Source organism: Pinus tabuliformis, chromosome 1_1, assembly GCF_031772625.1.
Source record: "Pinus tabuliformis cultivar Carrire ecotype Pingquan chromosome 1_1, CPIR1, whole genome shotgun sequence".
Taxonomy (NCBI): Eukaryota; Viridiplantae; Streptophyta; class Pinopsida; order Pinales; family Pinaceae; genus Pinus; species Pinus tabuliformis.
The window spans coordinates 844,028,202-844,034,680 of NC_142297.1; positions in this window are offsets into that span (position 1 = coordinate 844,028,202).

A 6,479-nucleotide genomic window follows, 5' to 3' on the forward strand; every position below is an offset into this window, starting at 1 on the left:
AGTTGCCCATTCGATATGAAATGGGTACACACCTCCTGACATCCTTGAGACACACAACGGCTACGCATATCTCTGATCATATCCATGAATGGATACAGCGTCGACGTATGATCAAGTTTTGGATCCCCTTAAAGTCGAGGCTATTTTGAATCTCCCTCCCCCTGCTTCTTTACAGCAATTGCAAAGCTTGCAGGGTAAAGCAAACTTTCTGAGACGATTCGTTCCAAACTATGTCGAGGTGGCTAAAGGTTTCACATGGTTGCTAAAGCGAGACGTCCCTTTTCGTTGGGATACTATCGCTCAAGAATCTTTTGAGCGTCTCAAGGGTCTCCTTGTTTCCGCTCCATTGTTGCGTCCTCCGAACTATCATCGCGACTATACTCTGTATTTGGCCGCCGCCGACACCACTATCGGCATGGTTCTTGTTCAAAGTGACGATGATGACACTGAGCATGTTATATATTATCTCAGCTGCAACCTTTTAGACACGGAAACTCGATATGCTTATGTCGAGAAGTTGGCTCTAGCCGTCGTTTGTGCCATCCAACGCTTCCGTCACTACATTTTGCTGTGCACTACCACCGTGGTTTCTGATTGCAACCCCATGACGTACATTTTGTCACACCAGTTGCTGGGGGGCAAGTACTCAAAGTGGATTGTTATCCTCCAAGAGTTCGACTTGGAATTTACCACTGCCAAGTCCAAGAAATCCCTTGTATTCGCTGAGTTACTTTGCTCTTTGCCATCTTCTTCCACGCCCTCTCCCTTAGAGGATCATATTCCTGATGAGACCTTGTTTCTCATTAGCACCCTCAATCCCTGGTAGGGGGATATCATCGTATATCTGCAAACGTCGTCCTTTCGCCCCGCCATGTCCAAAGACGCTCGGCGATGGATACGTCATCAGTCTCAACCGTACTGTATCGTTGGGGATACACTATATCGCCTCGGCGCCGACTCTGTTCTCCGCCGATGTCTAACTCTCGAGGAAGCTGAGTGTGTTATGAATGACTGCCACTCTGGCACCTGTGGTGGTCACATGTCCGGATATGCCACTGCCCAAAAAATCCTCCGTGCTGGCTACTTTTGGCCCTCTATCTTTAAGGATTGCATTCTTGCCGTCCGCTCTTGTCATGAGTGCCAGATATACCAGCGGAAGATGCGTGCGCCTCCCGCTCCATTGCACCCTGTTGTCACCGTCAGCCCTTTTGGAAAATGGGGCATTGATTATACGACCTGTAACCCTCGCTCGGTTAGGGGGCATGGGTATATTATCGTTGCCGTCGATTACTTCACTAAATGGGCCGAGGCGATGCCCACATTAACTGAAGACGGTCACACAGTGGTGCAATTCTTGTTCAACCATGTTATCTCATGATTCAGCGTCCCTCAAGCCATCGTCACTGATCACGGGAAGCATTTCCGTAATCATATGATGATAGAACTAACAACCCAGCTGGGCTTACAACATGATAGTTCGACTCCATACTATCCTCAGGCCAATGGCCAAGTTGAAGCTATCAACAAGATTTTGGTTACAATGCTTCAACGTACCGTTGGCATGCATAAGTCTAACTGGCACTTGATGTTGTTCCCTGCCTTGTGGGCCTACCGAACCTCCGTGAAGGATGCCACCGGTTTCACTCCATTTCAACTAGTTTATGGACTGGAGGCTACCCTTCCAATCGAGTGCGAAATCCCTTCATTGAAATTGGCCATCGAACTACTTCCCAACACTACTCCGGTAGAAGAACGTCTTCTTTACCTGGAACGGCTGGACGAGACCCGTCGCCTAGCCTCTCTAGCTATCGAAGCACAAAAGAAGAGAGTGAAAACTCACTTCGATCACACTGTCCATCCACGTTCTTTCGTTGAGGGAGATTTAGTCCTGCTATACGATCAGGAAAACGATAAGCTGGGGGCAGGAAAACTCAAGCCTATGTGGCTAGGTCCTTATATTGTCAAGAAAGTTTTGCAAAAAGGGGCCTACGAGCTAATTGACTATGAAGGGAACCCCCTCGAGAAGCCCCGAAATGGGCTGTACTTGAAAAAGTACTATGCGTGATGCTTATACACTTTGTTTTGTACATACATGTACTTTAGCAGGTGTGTTGTGTGTGTGTGTTTTTGTTTTGAAGGCGTGACTGCCGCTTATTGTGTCTTTCGCTTCTTGTGCAGATGTTTGATACACCTTATGTTGGTTTTGCTGATGGTGCGTGCCGCAGTACTCGCAACTTGTCCTCTGCGGCGTGGGTGATCTATGATCCTCATGGCGAGTTGATAGATCTTCAAGGTGTGTGTTTGGGCTATACCACTAACAATGTCGCCGAATATTGTGCTGTAATTGAACTACTTGCTGAAGCAATTAATCTCGGCATTCGTGCATTGGTAGTGAACCTAGACTCTCAACTTGTCGTCCACCAGCTCAACGGGCAATATTCTGTCAGAGACCATCGCATTCTAAGGTTGTATTTACGTGTGAGATTGTTAGAAAGGAACTTTTATTTCATTACATATCAGCATATTCCAAGACAATTGAACACATTAACTGATACATTGGCTAACCATGTATTAGATAGACATTTGCGTAATAGATAAAACATCATACAAGAAAGCATATAAAGCACAATAATAAAACCATAGAAATAGTCATATGTATATATATATGTGTGTCGTAATGTTTGCACCACGTGCATCATATAGTTCAAAAAAATAATACATGTTCATCTCAAATACATCCGGAGACGACATGTCTCTCAAAAAATATGCATGAAAAAGAAACCTAGGAGTCTAGTCCCGGTGGTGCTCATGATAGCACAACAACACACACACCAAGCGTCTCAACAGACGATGGACACGGTTAGGCACCCCCAATGTGTGCCTCTGGTATGCTAGTGGCATATCTGCCAGTCTAACGTAATCAGGAATCCCTCGGGCGAGTCCCTCAAGATTCTGAATCAGTTCCTCCCCCTCGGCACCCTCTTCCTGAGGGTCGCCAGCGGGCTGGTTCCTCTGAGCGATGGAAGACATGCCAACTGGTCGCTCTAGGCAAACATATAAATATATATACAATTGTTGTTAGGAAAAACATGTATTAACAAAAAATACATATAAAACATCAAAAACAAAAAGAGATCTTACCCAGCTCCTCGTCCCACTCCTCTTCCTTGGGCAGTGGGAGATCTGGGCCTCCGGTGAAGTTAGTCCCTGCATATGGCCAATCCTCCACCACAATCAGCTGACGGCGGAGCCATATAAAGAACTCGGGCCTCCAGGACATCTGTTGGCCCCCTCCTCCCCTGGGCATCAGTGCTGCCCAGCGAGCCATCCTAGGCTCTCGTGGCAAAGGATCAGCCACTATAGCTCCCTATCCCTAAAAAATTGGTAATCGTTCCAAGAAAAATGATACCATGATTGAGTCGTACCCAAACTGCTTTACTCCTCCTTGCTTACACTTTGTAAGCTGCCTCTTGATGTTAACGGTCACTACTGTGGCCCAGTCAAAGATGGTAGGATTTAGGCATTCTGTGGCTAACAGAAGATGGTTTTTGCTCGCCTCATGGGGCGCCTGCACCCCTGTAGCTCGAGTAATGGTGAACAGTATCACCCTGAGAGTCAAGTCCGGAACGGTGGGAATATCCACCTTTGCACTGTTCCTTCCAAATTGTGCCCCTGGGCACACTCGGTCTTTCACTTCGGTCATCTTCTCCCCGGAAGGTCTACTCCCGGTCAAAATGGGCCTCACCCCTCTCCGTGACAACCCCGTGATGAAGTAGACATCAGACACATCAAGCTCCAGCACTTGGTCCCGTAAACAGAACACTTGGTCATTAACATCCCACAGATCAACTATGAATTGCAGTAGCTCGGGCTGAGCGTGCAAGTAAGGTGTAAGAAAGAATTTCTTAAGCCCGCAGTCCCTTAGGGCATTCATGCACCCTTCATCCTCAAGGGCCAAAGCATCCACGATATCATGTTCTCATTCCTTCCATTCTACTACCATTTTTCCTACTTTCCTGCACCCACAAGAACACATAAATCACAATTAAGATCATTGGTAAGCTTTCAATCCAGTTAGATTCAAAATGCATTGGGAAATTTTAAGCGGAAAATTGAGTTGCGCGGTTGGCGCAACTGTTTCTAAAACAGTCATGCCAATGGGCACAACCCTTTTGGAAAAATCGCCCCATTAGCGCGGGTCCGTGCCGGATACCTGCGCCAATGGGCGAAGCCCTAAATTTTGCAATACCCTCTTGTTAAGGCTCAATCAGGAAGCAAATGGCATAAAAAATGTATGGAAATGAAGTACGAGAAGAGGCCTCTTACCTGTCACTGACGGCGCTCCGATTGGTCACCTGGATTTGTGGCAATCATCACCTAAAGATCGCACACCAAAAGCCCCAATGTCACTCTCAAGAGGTAAAAGTGAAAAGTAATTTCTTGTTTTTACCATTTTCACCATATTTATAACTTTTTGACTTATACTCAGGTTTGAAAAGTTACTTTTTGAATATTTTAATATATCTTTGGTCAAAAATGGATTTTACACTTGCTTTTTGTGCAGCGACAGGTCTTTTACGTAACTTCGATGGTGAAATGAGTTGTATTTTATACTTTTTCGGACTCGGTAAATACACGAAAAAGTCACTGTGGAGTCATCTTTCAGCTCTTTTCTGACTCTCTAAAACATGAAAAGATCGCCGAGTTATCCCTCTTGACTCGTTAAACGTAAATAAGAGGCGGTCGTCTTTAAACTCTTTTCCGACCGTGTAAAAACAAAAAGATCGTCGGACCCTTGTCATTTCAGGTTCGTTAACGGTCACGAAGCGACGTGGTTTCGATCGCTTTTTAACTTTTTTCAGGTTGAAATCACTACTCATGAAAAGTACTCCTCGATCGTAATGGTCAGGCGGTTCTTTCGAGCATTGTTTTATACTTTTTCGGGCTCGAGAGACACAACTTTACGAAAAAGGACACCCTTGGAGTTTTCTTTTCTGCTGTCTTTTCAAACTCTCTAAACATGAAAAGACACCGAGTTCTTCCTCTGTCAGACTCGTTAAAACCTGATGACATTGGATTCCGTCGAAATGACGCCTCACAAGCATATGCTATCCCCGTCAAGCTTGTTAATAAAAATAACTGGGGTACTCGCCAGAAATGGTGGGGGAAAATGGAACCATAATTATTGTCATGTCGGTAGTATGTCGCTCTTGAACATGGCACTTTATTTGCATTCGTGTCTGGGTGGGGACATCTCATCTCGTTTTTCACTTGCCTCAGGGGGTTTGGGTGATCCTGTTTTACCTCTCATCTGCTCATTGCCTCGTCACCATGACCTTTGATCCATTGCTGTCAAATACTTCCAAGTCCACTGTCGTGCCGCCAATATGTTCAAGAGAAGTTGACCTCTGCAGAATAACAACCTCCCTCTGATAGCTCACATAATTCTGATTCACCACAACATTCTTCCTCTGTCTCGTGTCGATGATGTGGGAAACACTATGGCCCACCTTCGATCAAGGTCACTTCCTGTCGACTTCAGCTCATTATCCAGGAAGCTGATCTAGAGACTCCCTTCCGGTGCCTTGGAGCCTGCATGCCTCAATGGCAGGTTCTTCGTGTTCGACGTGAGGTTTTCATCATTGGCCTCCGATCGAATGATTCTATGGGTGTTCAACGCTAGCTCACTGATTCGCATGCCGTAGATTGTACCTATAGTACCTTGAGGGCCATTATCATTATTGGTGGTACCTCTCGCATTTGTTAACATTTTTCATTATTGACTGGTAATCAGACGATGTTCATGCATGTTCGACTTCAACTCATGTATTCGCATGCTTGAACTTGTACTTTTGTTTGGGTCGAGATGGAGCGCAAGACCCTGGATTTTGTCTGTTGGAATCCAGGCTGCGATTTTGTGGATTATTGTGATTATTACATGACTCATTTACTGGATGGCTGTGACCATGCCTGAGTCTATTCATCGATCCTCACCGGATGGCTGCGCCCATACCTTGGATCTAGATTATTATGTACTCTGTTATGGATGGCTGCGCCCATACCACATATATCATGTACTTGAGATATCAGTTGTACCTCTCTATGCAGATTCTCCGGCGGCAACATTTTCAGTTGCATGTGTTCTTGTAAAGCATTTCACCCCTCTCTCTCTCGGGCCTCATGCTTTAGGGGGCATCTGTTACACAGTAATTTGTCACCATTTGTCACTGTCCCTGTCACCCCTCTCCCGCACTTTGGAGGACTCATTCCGGGACCTGTGAGAAGTGACATAACTTGAAAACACTTGCATTATATTCCTCTAAGTATGAACTTCATATGCCCTGAAGACATCTCCTGCAGAATATCCTTAAAAAGTTCCCTTTTTCCATTAGCGCGGATCCACAGTGTACTACTCGCGCCAATATGGGAAATCCTCCAAAGAGGACGCGCTAGTTGGCGCTCTATCTCAGAGATATACT